Source organism: Mustela erminea, chromosome 21 (assembly GCF_009829155.1).
Source record: "Mustela erminea isolate mMusErm1 chromosome 21, mMusErm1.Pri, whole genome shotgun sequence".
Lineage (NCBI taxonomy): Eukaryota > Metazoa > Chordata > Mammalia > Carnivora > Mustelidae > Mustela > Mustela erminea.
This window is the reverse complement of record NC_045634.1, coordinates 11,548,985-11,570,207: the sequence shown is the minus strand read 5'-3', so window position 1 is coordinate 11,570,207 and position 21,223 is coordinate 11,548,985. Positions and strand designations below refer to the sequence as shown.

Sequence of the window (21,223 nt, the reverse complement as noted above, 5' to 3'; positions counted from 1 at the left end):
AAATGCAGTGAAAACAGGGACACCATCTCCGGCTTTCGAGGCCTTATCAAGCAGAGACATGGACCGACAAACAGGTGGGACAAGAGTGTGTTGCTCAGAATTGCTGCAGAAGAGCTCTTTGGAATTATAATCCAGAGAGTGAGGGGTATTTGTCAGGGGAAGGGGACAGACCAAGGGAAGGGGGACAAGACTATAGGAAAAGAAATAGCATGTTAAAAGGCTCGGATTTTCATGAGCCTGTTCATAACTGGAGCCAAAAGTAATTTGTGTCACATGGTTGCTTAGCTTGAGAGGGAAGGAGTAGGGAGAGATGACGCTAGAGACAGAATCAGAGGTTGTGTTAAAGATCTTGTGTCTTAGATTAAGGAATTTCTGTTTCATTCGGAGGGCCACAGAGGGCAGAAGCAGGGCAGGGATTAAGGAAGGTCACTCTGGCCTGTATGTGGCAAATAGGCTGTAATGGACAAGGTCAGAGTCAGAAAAGGCAGGGAGCAGGCGGCTGCAGTACCCCAGGCGAGCTCTAGGGGGCAGTGGCACCAGCCATAGAAGTAGAGAGAGATCTGTAAGTTAAAATACATTCAGAGGTAGGATAGGTAAGACTTGGTGATTTATTAAGTTTAGAAGTGGAGAAGAGGGAGGATGCAAGGATGGCTTACACGTGAAATAGAACTGTCTTCTCTCCGGGAAAAGAATATTGCTGTCCTAGAACATGAGAGAAATTGTAGGACATAAGTAAACAATCAAAATCTCACTTCTCAGTGCCATATGGAAGAAACGTATGCTCTTCTAGCATTTCAAGTGGAGGTATACGTTTAGTTTCTGAAGACTCAATTTGTAACTAAGTTACAATTTCAGACCCATTACTTAGCGAAGGTTCCAGTGCAGGGAGGAGAGAACAAGTGATGTCTGGAGGAATGAGCCGCTTTGGAAGGTGATGTCATCTGTTCAATTCCAGGGTCTCATGGTCATAAAGGTGGGTGGGGGGAGGGTGCTCACATCCAGTGGAGCTTTCTGCACTGCTCCGTCTGATGCCAGAGTGGAAAGTAAAAGCGCCTTTAGTGCCCTGACAAACTCGTGCGCTGAGTTTATCAACATATTTCAGTCTGAGAGAATTTACCCCAAGGGAAACACCTTCCCCTGGGAAAGGTAAAGATCTCGAAAGATACCACCATTTGTTTCCACCGTTGAAGATTTTCTTAGGTGCGTACTTATTTGGGAAAAGTGAGAAACCTTCTCAGGTAGTAACGGCCACAATTAATTATTTATCTAGCTGAGACACTTGGGAACTTTTGGAGGAGACTGTTCTGGAAGTTAATATACCTGGTACAGAACTTCTTCCAGCTTCTGAGCCAACCATATGCGTGTCCTGCCACATTCTTCCCACTAGCCTTTCTACTTAAAAGACAGTGCTTGGAACATAGGAAGTATACAAGTACATTAAAATACCATATTGTTTATTAGTAAGCAACTTGGCAAAATATCTTAAACCTTGAAGCCCCTTGCTTCCATTTTCTGTATACTCCCTACTGGCCTTTTCCATCTCAGATGGGCCTTTCAGAAGTCAACCACGTTAGAGCATACAGTTTATCTATTACCAGATTCTAGCTGAAAAGATTGCTGTTCATATTCAGAAAGTATTTGGTACTCATTAGTCAGAACTGTCCAATCTGACCAATGACATTGACAGTGGACCTTGATTTTTATTCACAACTCCCTGTCTCCCTTGGCTTTTCTCTAGGAGAGCAAAGCCTTTGTATTATCATATTATCTTGTGCCCTACTTTTTGCATTTAATCCCAGTATCTTTATAATTAATAGCTTCTTTATATTTTTTCAAAGACTACACATGAAAATTTGAAGACTGCTGTGCAGCTAGAGATACATACGACCCGACACAAATATGCCTCCGTTCTAAAGCTGTTCATTTTCTGTGCTTTTCCTATCTTTTTAAATCTGAGCACACATTCTCACCTTGGGCTTTCTTTACTCTTCTGTCTGTTAGAACTGTCTAAAAATTTTTGTCTGGTAAAGTTGTGTTTTGCCTTGCCGAAGCACTGTCCAGTTTCTTCTTAAGTCTTTTTGATACATTGCTTCTTGTAGTTTTGGGTTTGGGGGGTTTCTACAGTGCTCTGTAAAGAAATTTAGGGATCACTTATACATCCCCCACCCTGTGCTTTTGCAGACTTTTGTAGGTACACTCCGTTAATGCACAAATTGCTTTCCTATTCTCCAGCTGGTTGTATCCTCTAGTCCTGGTGGTAAATACTTTTGGTGCCATGAACCATTTCAGCATAGTGGGGACGCCCATTGACCCCTTCTTGTAGGAGTGTCTTTAAATGTAAAGGTAAAATACATCCAGTTACAAAGAAACCAATTAAACTGAAAGACAGTTACATACTTTAGAAATTGTGGTATAGTAATTAGTGACCTTCTTTATCGGCACATTAAATGATAGGGGTATTAAAATTTCAGAAAATCTGTGATTTCTCTTACTGAGGAAAATCACAGGTGCTGTTAACATTACTTGTGGTTTACTGCCTATGTTCAAAATCAGTTAAAATGATGATTTTCAGTCAGCATTCAGGGAAAAGAAATATGTGAACATTTTCTTCCCATCCAAGTTAGTGGATCCCCTATATTCTGTTCACAGGTGCTTGAGGGGGTATCTAGACCCCAGGTTAAAAACTCCTGTGCTTTGAGACTCATCTCAAATAACCCATCTCCTATGTAAAAACTCCTATAAATTTACTAGACCTGCTTGCTCTGTCTTATTCCTTTTGTGCCTTATTCATCCTCTGTTATGCAATGTTCAATTATTACATTTATTATTATTATTGTTATTAGTTTTCCATATCTCCTCTTTGTAATTATCTGTTTTGCTCACTTCTATTTTCTTTGTATCCAGGATGGTGTCTGAGATATTGCATATACTTGACAAACATTTGTTTAATAAGTGATTTAAAACCTAAACAGCTTCTGGCAACTTCTCCCAAGTCACAAGTAATGGAAGGACCTGAATTTAATTTATTCACTTCTACATGGGGCACAGTGTACAAGTGTTGTTCTTGAATGGAGATGTGCTTTTAGCAAGTGTCTTCTTAGCCTCGCCTTAACCTTTTGCTCTGCATTGATATACACTTAGTCTCTCATGAAGTCACATTAATTGATTTACAATTGAGCCTTCTGAGTATTTTGCTACCTTATGAATGTACAAATGGAAAAACTAATTCCTTGTTAGATTAAAATATAAAATTACCTGCAAACAAATAAATATTTCTATTTATAACTGAAAAGAACCCTGACAATGGAATATTGGTAGTTTATAGGGTATTTATTCTGAATAATGGGCTGAGAGATTATAAATAACTATTAGGAAAAAAATGTGCCTCCAGAAAAAAAATATTATTCCAATTAGTCTTAGTGCATTAAATTTACCACTAAGTAGCACCAATTAGCTACTAGTTAATCATAAACTTTTGCAACCATATCACCCAATTCGGTTCTATATAAAGTCAACATCAAAGATCAGCTGAGGTTGGATATCATGATGTTTTAGTCACTGTTGGAAGGGGAGGTGAGTACAGTCTCTGACAAATAATAATGATAGGGTTCTGGCAGTAAACACAGAGAGTCATAAAGAGAAAAACAAAAAGGAGGAACAAAAAAAGCTAGAGTCAAAATAGAGTGATCCATGGGCTTCTTGTCCTTGGCCTTCAGCAGGCTGTTGTGGTCAATCTAGAGGCTGATTCCTTTTCTCTCTCTGCTTCTCTCTCTCTCTTCTCTCTTTCTCTTGCTTTCTCTCTAGGATGCTCTGACACTCACGCGCACGTACACACACACACACACACACACACACACACACTTTCTACTTTTCCCTATCCCTCCTATGTTGTCTTGGGGTAGGGAGAAGGGTAGCTTTCTAGGTGGCTACAAAATTCTTACAGTTATATATTTTAATTAATATAAAATATTAATAATCAGCCTACATTTGTGCAAAATAATATTCTGTGAAAAACATATATTTCCCCTGGCTTTAAAAATATTTTTTATGGGGGTACCTGGGTGGCGTGGATGGTTAAGATCTGCCTTTAGCTCAGGTCATGATCCCAAGGTCCTGGGATCAAGTCCCACGTCAGGCTCCCTGATCAGTGGGGACTTTGCTTCTCCCTCTGCCTCTGCGGCTCCCATTGCTTGGGCTCTCTCTCTGTCAAATAAACACTTAAAATCTTTTAAAAATATATTTTTATGGAGAAAATCCTGGAGAAAAAAGAAGATTAATATTGGTGAAGTGAAAGTCAGTCGTCTCACTTTTTTTTTTTTTTTTTAATTTCAGGGATTTTTTTCTGTCCTGTTAAAATTGGTACTCACTAAATGGGAAGAAAAAAAATCACAGTGAAAAACTGTGAGGATAAATGAGGGTTATAGGACCATGAGATGTTGAGGAAAGAACTGTAATTATTAAGTCTTTTCTTTCTTTCTTTTTTTTTTTTTTTTCAATAGCATGGCTAGATTTCCCATTTTTTGTGGTGGGGGGTGGGGGTGGGAAGAACACTGAGGAATTCTAGGGAGGGCAGGGAAAATGAAGTTTCTATCACTCTCCCAGAACAGAGGCACTGTGAAGATATCAGCCACCCTTTTCCCGCAGGACTGCATTCTAGCTTCAGAGAATTCTTTATTATAAATCCACGACGAGATGAGAGGGGGGGTCTGTGAGTCCCACAGGCCATGATTTCAACCTTCCCACGTGTTAGACAGGACTTTCTTGGGCTGCCCAGACTCAGGTCACGTCACTTTCTCTGTCCATCTTCTGTTTTCCTCTCTTCTTTTGTTCTAACCAGAGAATTTATTCCAATTTTTATTTTCTTTTTCTGTTCAAGCCCTGCAGTTCTGCCCAAGGCAAAATGCTGCAGGGATTGGAAAGATGAAGGGGTAGGTTGAATCAATAGTGGCAGGCAGTGAATGAGTATAAATTTCAACAAGCAAATGCTCAGTGTTGTCCCTTGGGCCTCTCTCCCCCCGCCCCGCCCCCACACAGTAACATCACTAAATTTCCCGATTGAAAGTTCTCGCAAAACAGAAATCAAATAACTAACAAAACACTAGCCACTCACGGTCTTCAGGTTAATGAGTTTGATCTCCCTGAACCTCAACGTGGAGTTCTTGAGTAGACTAATGTTTGGGTAAGATGCTCCCAACCTGCAAGGAGCGTGTTTCTTATCAATCAAGCAGAGATAAGAAAACACTTCTCTAGCTCTTGTTAGCCACTTCTGATATCCCGTCCAGCTCTTTAACGTTTGGATGGGGTGTTGGGAGAAGAGGAGCTGGGAAGTGAGGGTACTAATGCAAGAAACAGCACATGTCAGCTCGCCTTGCCTCTCTGGCCATTTACAGCAATTTCCTTTAAACCTTCTGTTGTACTGGTTGTGTTGATTCAAGCAATGTTTTTCTCAGACAAATAAGGTGTGCATTTCGGAATGTGGTAGAATCTTGAAAAAATTTGTAATAATTCTAATGATATATGTTATGTGTATGTACATACATCTCTGTATCTGTATACAGTGTATCTGTATACATCGTATTTTTTATTTCAATGATTTAGGGAATAGTACAGAATTAGCAGAGCAATTCTACCTTCAACACGTGCTATAAATCATGACCGTTTGCTCATTAACTCATTGAACTCATCAAATTCTTCCATTTTCCTGAAGGTACATTTAGATACAACGCAGAGCCTAATACTACGATGTTTTATTTTTTTTTTTTTGAGGCCAAACAAAATTAAGGCCAAATGCATTGTCACTTGTCATGAATTTACTGTGAACTGACATTGTGTCAATAAGCATTTTATTTAGTCTATTACATTTGGAGGACTTTTGATAAGCATGATTTCTAACACGATAACATTTAAACTGGGATAGCTACTATTTTCTCAATTAATGTTGCATTTTATGGAAAAAGTAAGAAAAACATCTGGTGGCTGAACAAATATCTTAAAGAACTAAAGACAGTTTTTTAAACAATTTTTTTTTACAGTAATGATTAGCGCTATTACACTGTAGTGTAACTTCTAATAGGAATAAAATTTGAAGCATAAAAGTCCTTCTTAAACTATATGCATGTATTTAATTTTCAAAAGGATAGTGAGCGTTACTTGCACATTAAGGTAAAATACCAAAGAGGGGGGTTTGCAAGAATACTTTCTGGAGAAATCCTTAGAAGTTGGTTTTAGTTAAGGACTTCCCGACATCAGAGTGAACAGTGGAATTCCCAGAGGGACCTTCTGTGTTATGTTCCTCTATTCTTACTTAACAGTTGGCATTCCAAAGATTTTTGTGTGTGTGTAAATTAAAAATTGGAAGTCCATAGAATAGTTGTTTCTTTTCCTCAGCATGTTTACTCTATAAACAAATTAATTCTCCTTCTATCCTTCTAAATTCTTATTCTGTATTCCCATGAGTGTGCATGTGCGCACACACACACACATTCACACACACACACACACACACACTTTCAGCATTTGAGGCAGTAGGTTGTGGGGAAAAAACACAGCAAAGATAACAATGAAGGCATTTATTCCTGTAAACAGGTAAAAGAATATATATTGATGTTACTCTATTATCTCTGAACTTCTTCTTCCTTCGGTGGGAGACTGGGGCATCTAATCATGCCAGAGGCATCTTTCTGTTCCATATGATTTAATACGTCCTCATACCCCTGTCCCAAACTAGATCAGTAACACTTAAGGGTCAAACCAAAGCAAATCTGGAATAAGATCAAAGTAGTACAATTGTTCACAGGTGGTCTTTCTGGGTGACGACATTCCAAAGTAAAAGACTTACTGTCATGCTCCTATTACATATGAAGAAACTGAAGCCAACAGAGTCTGAATGCTCTGTACACCACCGCAGAATAAGAGAGAAAAGCTCTAAGTGTAATTCAGGTTAACTTCCGGTCCAGTGGAATGCTCACTTGGCCTTTGTTTATTTGTCCCTAGGAGTCATAACTTTTTTTCCATTGTCTTCTTGGCCTGCTCTCACCAATCAAAACCTGTGGGAATATTTAATGATTTAATGACCAAGGCTATTATGATCCTATAGCTACAGTTTCTCCAGTGGTAATATAAAAATCCCTTCGTAGATGTATTAGGAAAGTTAGTGATGTATTAATTAAAGTTAATTCAGCCTCTTTGATTTTCTTATGGGAAGGACTCTACAATTCTAAGCAAATTCTTCTTTATTTTTTTTTAAGATTTTATTTATTTATGTGACAGACAGAGATCACAAGTAGGTAGAGAGGCAGGCAGAGAGAGAAAGAGGAGGAAGCAGGCTCCCCGCTGAGCAGAGAGCCCGACATGGGGCTGGATCCCAGGACCCTGGGATCATGATCCGAGCTGAAGACAGATGATTTAACTCACTAAGCCACCCAGGTACCCCACAAATTCTTCTTTAGATAGCATCTCAAAATGCTCCCATTTTGGCAATTACTGTTCTGAAGTCGCTTCCCAAGGAAATTACTCCATATGAACCCAAAGAATGTTACAAGATGGAGAATTACCCATGCTTTAACCAGAAAATACAAGGAAAAGCCTCTGACTATCCCACTTAAATCTGGTACCATCTTGCCTAGAAGATATGCAAAATATATCTGAGAAATTGATTTTGTTGTTGTTATTGTTGTTGTTGTTGTACTAGGATGAAAAATGAGATGGTTGGCTTTGGGCAGTGACGTCACAAATTGTAACACATATTTATGGTTCAATTTCCTAGCTGTTGCTGGTGTTACAGAGATGCAGACCCTCCCTTTACTCCAAGTGTGGTTCTTCCTGGGAACTTATTAGAAATTAGGATCTCAGGTCCCCCCTATGACCTACTGAATCATAATCTGCATTTCAACTAAATCTCCTGGAGATTCCTACACACAGTAAAGTTTGAGAAGCATGGCTGGAACTAATCTGAACTTTCTGTAATCATTTCAATCTTTTTTTTTTTTTTTTTTTTTTTTTTTTTTTGGTAATCATTTCAATCTTGAGAGCTGGCTTGGCATAGCCTTGACTGCAGACCTAGCCACTCTGTCCAATTTAGGCTACTTCCCAGTGAGCTCCATAGTCAGAACCTTAGCCTCTTGCATGCCTTGTCAATACCGCACAGGTCCGGTGATACTTAGGAAAGTGAAATCTTCCTCTCCCCCGCAAACCCCCAACCCCCGACCCGTGACAGCACTGAACTGCCCTGCCATCCCTCCCTTTGTTCTAGGCTGGTGCTCTTTCCACCAAGCCACACTGGTTGTTCAAATTGTCACAATGTTTTGGTTGCTAAGCTGAACATCTACGGTTGCAATTTCAATAAAACACAGAGTACCATCATTCAAATGGCAATACAATTGGAACAGGTTGACTATTAACATGAGTTACCTGCATTGTGAAAGCCATCATGCTCTCAACATTTTTATTTAGTGTTCTTTCCCGTGAATACCTACCAGGGGTTAAAGGTGGGCGCATTAGTGGACTGTGGTTTGCCCGCCTTCCTACCAATGCCGTTTGTGATTGCTATGACACAGTCCTCTGGGGTCAGCCTGCGTGATGTGTTCAGCATTGCCAGGGACTCTAGGAAGGGGACGAGACTTTCCTTTGACATTTTATCTTGAATTATTTATTTAAAGAAAAAAGAGCAAATGGTTTTTAACTTCGTTATCTGTTTTTTTCCCTCATAAAAGCATTACCGAGATCTTTGACTGGAGGACGCATGACAAACAGTGAGCCTCGGAGGTAGAACCTCACTGTGGGCTGCTGATCCACTGGACGGTTGCTTCCTGTGAGAGGAGACATGTCCAGGGATTGTGGGGCATCTGTCCTGTTGCGAAAGCCTGTGTGCTGCACTTAGGCCAGAGTCACCGCAGAAGAATAAGTGGCTTATTATCAGGAGAGGGACGGTTCTGCTCCGAGCATATCAAGGTGGGGAGAGATGGTTCCAAAGCAGTTCAGCCAAGAGGAGAGGAGTATTTTATCCCTGACATGGCTTCAAATGGCCAGCACATGTTGAGAGGAGAAAGCAGATTGGCTTTTGGCCACTTTTGTTCTTATTTTAAAATCTCTGAAGACCGTGCACCCATTTAAGGCCTGCCCTTCCCTTGGCCGGCTGCTGCAGAGGAATGTGGTCGTAAGTTCTAGAATGTTTCGTGATCAGTCTCTGAAGGTTGGTATCCTCGAGAAAGATCCAGGAATGACTGGAGCAAGTTAGTTACCACTCTTAATGTCTTTTGCCGATGTCTTTATATAGGAATATGAATTTTAACACTTAGGTTAGTCTGGCTGGTGTGATCTGCAAAATAACGACACCATGGGCATCTGCCAGAGATGTTCACATCCTAATCGCCAGAACCTGGGAATGTTACAGGACAAAGGAAAGGGAGATCTGCTGATGGAATAAAGGTTAACAACTAGCAGAAAAGGGAGATTACCTTGGTTTATCCGTGTGTGGGTCCAGTGTAATCAGAGGAGTTCTTAAACATGGAAGAGGGAGGCAGAAGAAGAGTCAGAGTGAGTGTGACTAAGGAGGAATGATTCCCGAGATGTCACTGGTATTGAAGAAGGAGGAGGCCAGGCGCCACGGAATGCGGGCTGCCACGGCTAGATGCTAAGACAGCCACGGAATGCAGGCTGCCACGGCTAGATGCTAAGACAGCCAAAAAAATGGATCCTCCCCGAGAGTGTCCCAAAAGGAATGCAGCCCTGAGAACAACTTACTAACACCTTGCTATTAGCCCAGTGAAAGCGCATTGGACTTTTATCCAACAGAACTGATAGATAATAAATTTATGTTTTTAAACCTCAAAATTTGCAGAAATTTGCTACAGCAGCAATAGTAAACCAAGACAATGAATAAAGTAAAAATCAGTGCAGTGTGTACCGGCCAAAAAAGCCAAGTCCTAGCTCTACATCTGACTAGCAGTAGGCCAGCGGTACATTTCCTTAGCCTTGCTTTTTTTTTTTTTTTCTTTTTAATCTGGAATGGACATAATAATACAAACCATATAAGATTATTGAGAGGATGAAAAAAGAAGGCAAAAAGTGTCCGGGTTAGTGCCTGCTATAGTGAGGCAGCTCAAAAGCTCTGATTTTGTTGGCATTTCTTCCACCCTTGTGCTATTCGGTGGTCCTCTTAGCGACTGGCCCCATTTCTTTGAGTCTCACTGCTTGCTTTTCTCTAGAGAGCAAGATATAGTGGGCAAGAACTGAAATGGCGCCGCTGCTGATGAGTAGAGTCTTTGGAAATATTGATCCACTTACTTGATACCTCATCATGTTCCTCTGAGAATCTCAACTGGCCATATGGTCATCTCCTGATCACCAGGGTTTCCATTAGTACTGGATTGCTATTAGTGTCCTCATGATTCCAGAAGACCCAGCAGATCCTTGTTCAGTGGGAGATATCATCCATTCTCTTATTAAATGAGGGTTATATTTTGATGACTTACATACTACCTCTCATATACTCTCACACAATGCCTTTGTACATTCTATTTCTCTTCTCTGTTCAAAACTAACCAAGTAAATCAGTTGGAAAGGGCACATTAATTTATTCAAATAGATACTTGCCAACCTTGTTGACAAACTGAAAAAGAATAAGGTACCAGTTGACTGTCTCATTATGTGACCTTGCTAAAAAAAATTAAAAATAAAAAAAAATAAAATTCTTCACTTTGCAGATATTTCTTCTAAGACCCTTTATAATAAAAGAGAAAATATTTCCAACTACTCAGTAGGTTACAAAATCATCTTGACCGCCTTTGTGGCAAAATTAGAATATTCACTTGATCTTAGTGACCCTCTTGGTTCTCTCATTTCTTTACCGAAATCCAAATTCTGAACTTTTTCTTGAGCAAATGAAGGGAACATCTGTGAGGTCCTGGCTGATCTGTTCAGTTTCACCCTTACAACAGCTGGCTCTGCAAAGTTGAGAGCAATGAACACGTACATAGTGCTCTCAACCCTACTTTTTATTATGTGCCTTAAAGAACAACCAAATCGCTAGACTCAAATAGAAATTTCATGACCCAAATAGTTACAGAGATGGTGTTTCTCTTGGAATGTTCCTTATAGGTATGAACATTTTTTTGATTCAGTTCTCTCAAGAGTCCTTTCTGGTGGATGTAAAATCTGTGGTTTTACCCCCACTTGCAGCCTATTAAGTTAGTCTGTCACATGGGTGCTGGCAGAATACGCAAGACTCCCGGGTCAGAGATGAGGGGATCTGATTCCTCCAGGAATTTGTAGAGCTCCTTAAAATCCAGGTGTTAGGGGCCAGAGGGAAGAGAGCCTGCATACATTGCAGGGAGAGGAAAGCTAAGCTTGGGGAACACCCAGATTTTATAATGAGCTGATGATCCTTTAGTCCAGAGAAGGAAATAATCTTTATTATGGTGGATAGTATATAAACTTCCCCTTGCTCTAAAAGGAGACACTATCTCTGTCTTCTAATGGATTTTCACTAGGCAAATACTCTGGAAACAATAGCCGCGAATGAAGTTACTAAATCTTCTGTTCACAAGATGTACAGAGATGTGAGAAGCCATGGAGAATTATCTGACCACAGGGGGTTTCTTTGATGTGAACAAATTCACTTCCATGTTGGTAAGAATGCTGCACTAAGGAACATTATCATAGACATATGTAATGTCAAGCCTTTTTCCCATGAGAGAAGGATTTGCTTGGCTTTGTTAACAGAATACAGGTTTCACTTATGTGATCAACCTGCTGGGATGAACCTACTTAAAAATGAAATCAGTTTTATTTTTTCACCAAGACGACATTTCGCTGGGCAGGTGATGGGAGCGAGGATGATAGAAGAAGGACTGTGTAGCCCGTAACAGGGCATTAACCCTTCCTTTCGCACTTTGCCACCCATTTTAATGCTGTTGGTTGGCAACCAGCAAAGAGAGCCAAGGAAGGTCCAGAGAATCTCAGACTCGGAGGCAGAAAAGAGTCAAGGAAGCTTCCAGAGGCTGAAGTTGTTAAACCTCATTGGACCTGGCACAGGAGCACAACACAAGCATGTCTTCCCCCATCGGTGTCGTGGAGATCCAGACTGGCCTTCTTGCCTTTTCTGGAACACAGAACTGATCCCGTTTCAAGTGCTTTATGCTGGCTCTTCTCCGGAGAAGTCAGCACTCAATTTCTTACTTCTTCCAGACTTTCCCAAATGCTCTCCTGTCCTTGATTCACCCCATATTGTAGGCACCAGCCCCCAACACACACACACACACACACACACACACACACACACACACCCAGAACCTTTAACCCCCCTTACCCTGCTCTGTGTTTCCCATCTTCCAATATATTATATAATTTATTTATCAAGAATGTAAGTGGGGTGCCTGGGTGGTTCAGTGGGTTAAAGCCTCTGCCTTCGGCTCAGGTCATGGTCTCAGGGTCCTGGGATCGAGCCCTGAGTCGGGCTCTCTGCTCAGCGGGGAGCCTGCTTCCCCCTCTCTTTCTGCCTGCCTCTATCTCTGTCTGCCAAATAAATAAAATCTTAAAAAAAAAAAAAAAAGAATGTAAGTTTAGCAGGCAGGGCTTCATTTTATGCCCTGATACCTCTTAAGCACCTAGATCAGTAGCTGGCACACAAATAAATAACTTTTGAATACATATTTTCTGAATAATGAATAAATGGGTGTCAGGATCTGAGGCTTTCATTGTTATTTTTCCTTATTTCTAAGAAGATAGGCCCACTCGTATGATATACCGTTTTTGCAATAGCATGGTCTGGGTTGGATCCTCGATTTGTGGGTATGAAATGGTAATAAATGAATGAAGTATAGCCACAGTGACCCTGTTGATGATAATAATGAATCACATTGATAAAGCACTTTTCTTCTTTTTCTCTCTCCTTTTTTTTTTTTTTTTTTTTTTTTTTTTTTTTTTTTTTGTGGAACTCCCCTCAGTGTCAGGGTGATGGATTATTCCCATTCCTTCTAGGAAAATAGCCATTCCATCTTCATGCAGGCTTTTAGAAATGAAAAATAATGCCTGCTGCAATCAACTTTTAATTATCTACACTAATGGAGCACTGATGCTAGAGAAAAAAATCCCCAAATCATTTACAGTTGACTTCAGCAGACAACCAGGGACATATACTCAGAAAAACAAAAACAAACAAACAAAACATACAAACATCCGGGGCAGTGCCCGATGGGGTATTGGGAAACTGACCTGGGAATTGGAAAACTGGGTTTGGTTAGAGACTCAGTGTTCTCGGTTGCATTGTGTTCCCCCAAAAAGGTATGTTGGAACTCTAACCCTCAGTAGCTCAGAAGGTGGGCTTATTTGGAGATAGGGTCCTTACAAGGATAATCGAGTTAAAAGGAGCTCGGTAGGCTGGCCCTAGTCTCATAGGACTGGTATAATCTAATCTCAATAGGGAAAGAGTGGATGCAGAGCTAGATATGCACATGGGAGAATGCCATGTGAAGATTGGTGTTAAATTGCTGCACGTGAGGGAACTACCAGGAGCCAGGCAAGAGACGTGGAACAGACCCTTCCCTAGCACCTTCAGAGGACACATGGTGCCTGCATCTCAGACCTTGAGCCTCTAGGAGAGTGAGACAAACATCTCTGATACCCAGTTTATGGTACTTTGTTAACGGTAGCCTTAGGACACTAATACACTGAGTGACTCAGCCCTTCTGTGCTCACTTAGTAAACCATTCCTTCTCATCCCCAAGCTTCCATTTCTTCATCTTTAAATAGCCCCATGCTGCTTTAAGGCTCTACCATGAAAGCTTCATCTGTACAGTTCCCCTCGGCCCTGCTTTTCCCACCCTACCTTGGTGTCCTCTAAATTATGCAGTGACCTTAGAAAAAAGTTCTACACATGATCTGCACAGCCCATAAAATATAGGCAGACATAACCCTATTCAAATGGGAGCGTTTACTTTTTCCCTATCTCTGGGAAACGTAAAGGTTTAACATTTTTTGTATAAAAAAAAATAGCAGGAATGGTGTTCCATATTGTGGTAATCCACCTCTCACCCCTCATTCTGTTGGCAGAATCCATTCATCGGCCACACACACCACCTTCCTTCCATGCACCGTTAGGTGGAGCAAAGAGAGTTATTCCCAGGCCCTTGCATAGTTAGTCAGCCTGATAAACAGCGCTCAGGTGAGACTAGGGATCCGACCTAGAACCCCAGCACCTTGGCATTCAAAACCATTGCCACTTACTGAATTTTCTTCTCCATCACTTTAATAATTGGAGTAAAGGTGGGAGATGTGTGCAGCATTGACTCTAAAACATGCAAAAAATAAGATCAGAGAAAGACATGGCTCCAAAGCATATTCTCATTTGGGAAATATTTCTAGGCGAGCCAGTTCCTTTGTAATATGCCCTGCCCCCTTACTGTACTTCTTTGAAAAAAAAAAAAAAGTTAGAGGGATTTTCTACAGATGATTCTTGCAAGTATGAAAGTTGTTTTCCCAAAGAAAATCACAGCCAGAAAATAAATTTTTAATTTGAAACAAGTTTCCTAGTATTCTGTTACCAACTTCTCTGGGAGTATAGCTCATTCCTAGGAAATAACTAGAGCAGTTGGTTTACCTATGTATAAATTATTTAGTACTATCAAAGTGAAAAGCATTTCATCAGCAGCACTATTATTGTCAACAGCATTTTCAGAAACACCTTGGACTCGGAAAGGTTAGTTTTCTGGGAACTGGGATCGTCTAGCATGGAAGCAAGCAGTAGGTATCAAAATCCCCCAAACGGTTAAAGTAGGTCAACATGAAAGCTCATGCATTCTGGCTCTTAGTCAAAGGCTGTCTCAGACCTGACGTAATTCTGATACGTTGACCTGTTGGGTTTACCAATGTACATTAGAAGCCAACAGCTTAGAACAGGAATCAGAAAATCTATTAAGAGGGAATAGAATAATAAAAAAGCTTAACAATGTCACACCATTACATCCAAAACCACAGTGATCGCTGAGTGTACTTATAAACAAAACGCAGTCATTGACGGTTACAGTGATGACCTTGAAATAAATCTTAGGACAGACATCAAACAGTGTGTTTTATAAAACAGAGAATTGCATAATTAAGAAAACTCCCCCTTCCTTGCATTGCAGCTGATTTGGTATTAATATTATCAGTGAAGAAGTGGGTTAGAGGGTCCTAGAACAACGAGGTCTTAGGGAAGGCCTCGTTCCTTGACAATGCCAAGTGAGTGGAGAGTTACTATGCCAGTGCTGGTACAGAAACTGGGCAATGGAGACCATGCCTGCTGTTCTTTGGACTCCAATAAACAGAGAATGAATATATACAACGTGTGTGTGTGTGTGTGTGTGTGCACATGCGCACTCATACACTTTGGAAACCAGTTGACCTGTACACATCCTTGCAGCTCATCAAACATATTTTTGGTCCCTCTATGTGGCATGAATTACTCCTAATCCTAGAGCAGTCACCGGGGTGGATGGAGGCAGCATGTGGATGTGGGCTGAGGAGAGAAGAGGCCTGAAGGGAAGGGGCATCACAAGGCTCTCCCTGTGTTCATGAGGGATGGCTTTCTGATAAGAGGAATCTGTCATCATCTCTGCCTAGAACTTTGGATTCAGAGTACTTGATGGTGAGTGGGAAAAACTAGATAAAATGGGATGAGAGAGTGAGAATGCCCAATTCAGACAACACATCCGTTCTCTGAGTCAGTGGGAGTTCGCCAAAGCAGAAATGCACCCAAAGGAGAGCCCTGGGAACAGAGAGGAGGCAGTTTTTATTAAAGTCTTAGTTTGCAAATGATGACTGCCAACAAGGAAATAGTCTAACATTTCCAAGAAAAATCTTCACCTTTCATCCCATTGTAGAATGATGGCTTTTCAAAGGACATTCAAATGAAGCCAAGGATGTTCAACAGTATGTCTCATTAAATAGAAGTAAGGTCTGTGAACCAAAGACATATTCATAGTCTCCTTCTTATCTTCTTCAGCATGGTATTATTCTGTTTCATCTTTTCCATCTGCTTGCTCCCCTGAGTTTTTTTGGAATGAGATCGTTCTGTGTCTAAAGTGGTTGGTTGTTTTTTTTGGTTTTTGGTTTTGGCCAGGTGTTCTTATCAGAACATTCTTACTCTGAAAGCGGAAAAAAAAAAAAATCATAGCCTTCTGCAAATTCTCTTGTTCTTTTACAGACGTAGTGATCTGCTCTCAGCCTCTTCCCTTTAACCTTATCCCTGGGAGCCTGCCCAGATTTTACATTCATTGCTTCACAATCTCTGCTAAAGGCTGATTTGGTGACTGAATTAATCCCGTTGCCTACACATGCCTGGGGCTAACCTGGGCATAATGTGCCTCAGAGCTTGCCCAAGTCTCTGCCTTAGGTATGGTATATCACTTCTGGGGCCTTGATTTCTTACTCAGAACATGAGAGGTTGGATCAAATCATCTCCAAGTCTACTTCCAATTTTGACCTTTTCTAAGTGACTGCTTTTAAGTGATTTGCCAAAAGTCACACAGCCATAAACATCTGGGATATATATATACCATATATATAGTTAACTTATTGTCTAATTGTCTAACTTTGGGCCACTCATTCCAACAAAACAAACTGAGAAATGGGTGCTGGCCTTAAGTCAAGCTTTAGGAGACTTCTTTCCTAATATTTGATGCATCTTAAATTAAATCAGTTTTTCTGATTCCCTTGATTCCTCCTTCCTGCACATTTTTTTTGAACTTGCAGAACCCTCTGACATTTTGAGCAAAAGGTTGCAAATGCTGTCTTAATGCTTGGTCATATCCCAGAAAATGATCCTCACCTCCAAGTACATTTCCCTCGTACTTTGAGATCACTAAAGGTATGTGTGCGTGCATGTGTACACACACACACACACACACACACACACACACAGACACACACACACACCCCATCCAGGCTTTTCCTGAGGATGAATGACTATTCCTGTGCCAAATACTACATGAGGATTTGGGCAATATTTTGGCAGGTTGAACAACGCTTATATTTATGCTCTCTGGCAAGATCATTGCTTGATCATCCTGTTCTTGGTAAAGGGCATTGTTTTCTAATCAAGGTAACTTAGCTACCCTTGGGGTGATATTTAATGCTGCAATTGCCTGAAAATGTCATGTTTTCATAATGAATCTTTTTCCAGCATCTAGACATTTAGGTAAAGTTGAAAGAAAGGACAAGAAGAAACATTTATTGTGCATGTGTTTTCTGATTTTGTATGTCATTTGAGCTTCACACAGATTTCTTGAGGTCAATATGACGTCCATTTGACTGGCAAGAAACCAATGTTCTAATGATTTAAGCAACCTGAAATTCATTAATAACAGAGTTGTCTTATTCTTAAGCCTGTGTTCTTTGCCCTAAACCATGTTGCTTTCTCAAAGGGAGATTAAAATTTTGAAAAACAAAAAAGAGGATAGATGGTCATTTATTATTTATTTGTATTGAAGTTCATATAAAAAAAAAACTTATTTAATTCTTATAAGAAGCCATCTTCCCCTTCCTCCCTCTTTTCAATATTGTGTCACAACTTATAGTTAGTATTTACATTGTAGATTGCCTATGAAAATGTTGCTCTCTTCTGAGCCAACCATTGTGCTACAACCCCTACTCTTACCTTAAATAATCCTACATTTTTCCTGGAGTTAATGATTGCTTTAGATTTCCATTTGTTTGGTTTTCTCTAAACTTGTTTTCCTTTTATTCAATTTCTCTGTCATATGCCTATCCTAAACTTAACCTCCATCAATTTCATTTTGTTTTTCATAGTGATGTCTCTTTCCCTCAGCCCTCCATCTCCTGCTTTAACTTCAACAAGGTGCTTTCTGAGTTTACTGTTGGAGCTGTGGCCTTGATACATTCTTACACCTTCTTTGTTTTCCTCTGTATTTAATATATTCTCCATAGTGTTCAAATACGCATACCTATGAAAAAAATGTTTAGACCTTGTCTGTCTGAAAATGACTTTATTACACCTTCACACTCATTGTTACTTGGTTAGGCAGAATAGAGATTGAAAGTCATTTCCTCTTAGAATTTTGGAGATTTTTGCTCGGCTGTCACTTTTTCTTAAACTGTTGTTTTTGAGAAGTTCAATGACATTCTTATTCCTAATGCTTTGTGTTTAATTTGTTTCTCTTTTGGATGGTCTCTTATCCCAAATGTTCTAAAATTTAATAATGATATATATATCTTTAATCTTATTGTTTTGGGCCTTTAGTGCAACCACTGAGGAATTTTCTTATCTTGTTTCTCTAATAATTTCCTTCACTTCCTTTTGTCTCTAGTATTTCACTTTCTGGAATTTCTTGGAGTTTGACACTGGATCTCTGTACTGATCTTCTCTGTCCTATTTTTCTAAAATACCTTCTGGTATTCAGTTTCTTGGAAATTATCTCAATTTTATCTTTCATTGTTTCTCTTGATATTTTAATATTAGATATCCTACTTTTAACTTCTAAAAACACTTTTTGCTCATGTGTTCTGATTATTCATTTCATACTGTTTCATACAGTAATACCATGTTTGTTTAAGGAATATACTTCCTTTTTTTTTTTTTTTTTTAAGATTTTATTTATTGGGGCACCAGTGGGTTAAAGCCTCTGCCTTCGGCTCGGGTCATGATCTCAGGGTCCTGGGGTCGAGCCCCGCATCGGACTTTCTGATCAGTGGAGATCCTGCTTCCTCCTCTCTCTGCCTGCTTCTCTGCCTACTTGTGATCTCTGTCTGTCAAATAAATAAAATCTTTAAAAAAAAAAAAGATTTTATTTATTTATTTGACAGACAGAGATCACAAGTAGGCAGAAAGGCAGGCAGAGAGAGAGAGAGGAGAAAGCAGGCTCGCTGCAGACCAGAGAGCCCAATGTGGGGCTCTATCCCACGACCCTGGGATCATGACCTGAGCCGAAGGCAAAGGCTTTAACCCACTGAGCCAACCAGGTGCCCCCAGAACATACTTCTCTGTAACTGAGAATTTTTTTTAAAATGTTTTATCTACTCTTTAAATTATCTTAATTATCTCTTGGTGGCTTTTCCCCCCCCTATTTACTTGGGTCTCTTCATAACAAAGGATTTTCTCATTCATTGGTGACCTCTGTGGCCCACTTATATTTAAGAATGCAGCACTGATGGGGCGCCTGTGTGGCTCAGTCAGTTAAACATCTGCCTTGGGCTCAGGTTATGATCCCAGTGTCCTGGGATCCATTCCCACATCGGGCTCCTTCTAAGTGGGGAGCCTGCGTCTCCCTCTGCCTGCTGTTTCCCCTACTTGTGCTCTCTTTCTCCCTCCCTTCCTCTCACTCCCTCTCTCTGACAAGTAAATAAATAAACTATTAAAAAAAAAAAGAATGCAGCATCAAAAAGAGTATCAGGACCTCTGTGCATGTCGGCAGGGCTTGTCAGTGAGGGGGACTTCACAAAGTGAGCGGGAAGAAAGCTGCCTTTTCTACAAGAAGCACTCCCAATGTTAGTATCTGCTGTATTTCTCTAGGACTATCCAATTTTCCAGTTTCCTACCTGAGGATCCCAAGTCTGGTTGAAGGCATTCTAGAACCAGGGAGCTGGCTGTCTCCATTCAGCATGTATATTCCTCACCAAATGCCCTGTTTTCATTCTGTCTTCCCCTACCTGCCACCCTCTGCCCTTGTTACACCTTCGTGTGAAGTGTGATGCCTGCTTGACTCAATTTCCTCAGAGGTAAAAGCCCCAAGCTGTCATGGAGATGGTGGTAACGTACATCCTCTCTCTGCTCAGTAACTAAGTTAATACTCAGGCTAGTATTAACACCATATGCAGACTTTCAACTAATTCTCTTGTTTTCTCTGTACATCATCTCCCTTACCTTCCTGAAAAACTACTGCCTTTGAGTTCTGAGGTTTCCTGGGTATTTTTCAGGCAAACTGACTTAGGTCTTGTCTTTATAACTATCTGCTAGTACCCAGGTTAAGGATTCCTCCATGTGAATAAATCAGTTTGCCACTCAGATGCCTTTTACCTGATCTTCCACAAGACTTAAAAATTCTCATCATGGGGTACTTGGGTGACTCAGTCTGTTAAACATCTGCCTTTGACTCAGGTTATGATCCCAGAGTCCTGGGATCAAGACCCCTGTGATGGAGCCCTGAGTGGGCTCCTTATTCAGTAGAGAGTCTGATTCTCTCTCTTCCTCTGCAACTCCCCCTGCTTGTGCTTCTCTCTCTCTCTCTCTCTCTCTCTCTCACTCTATCTCAAATAAAATCTTTTAAAAAAACATTCTTATGCATTGGTAAGTTTCTTTGTGTTTGCTTAGTTCTTAAGGGTTTAGAATCATTTTAATTTTTTGTTGTCAATTTCGTGGCATTTCAGGAAGGAGAGTAAATAAAAGTGTGTGGCCCAAGAATTGTATTCAACCAGCATCCATCCTGAATTGTAACTGCCCCACAGTAGGTCCTAGGTTCTGCAGTGGGAGCTCTAGACAGAATAAAATTGCCTCTTTTTTATATTAAAAAAATGTAACTTATAACAGCTTTCCTGTACAAGTCCATGGAATCTGAGTCAAAAGAATTTGGCCTTTCCCTGAGGCTGACATTATATTCCAAAAAGGTGATTTTACAATCTTGAGTTGAATCTCTCCAATGATGAGGAACTTATTTTCACATGAAATGGTCCATTACATCTTCGAGTCCTGTTGTGTCAGAGTCAAGTGCTTCTAGGTATCCCTGTTAACTCCTCAATTTAAGACCCAAGTCCTGTGAATCACAATGACTTAGGAAGTAGCAAGATAAACAGCGGGGGGTGGGACACCAGACTCTCTCAATTTACATAGACCATAGAAAATGATGATACCTGAGTTTGTCAAATATATCAAATTCAACTATTTACATGTACCGTTGGCGTGTTTCTATCCTAGTGGTCTCAACGTGTTTCTATCCTAGATGCCACAACATTGTGGCATCACCAGAAGTCGCCTGAGGGTGTCGGTCTGGTTTTCACAGTAGCAAGGCCGATTACTTCAGTATTGCTGAATGTTCTGTTTGTCTAGTGAGGAACATATATATAGAATATTTACAGAGATCTATTTCTCACATGAAAACTTTTGGTATACAGCAAATAAAGCATACTGATCAACTGGTTGAGCATTAATTTCTTATGGTTGTGGTGTTCATAAGAAAAGTGCAACCAGCTAGAATAAAGGCAAAGAAGAAAAATCCCACCAGATATTTCTTACCTT

The 21,223-nt window shown here is 40.3% G+C and overlaps 1 protein-coding gene across 2 annotated transcripts in view; it reads left to right on the top strand.

Moving 5' to 3' along the window:
• The window catches only part of NRG1 (neuregulin 1), a 1,102,231-nt gene that overhangs the window by 544,138 nt on the left and 536,870 nt on the right, over window positions 1-21,223 (top strand). The window lies entirely within an intron of this gene.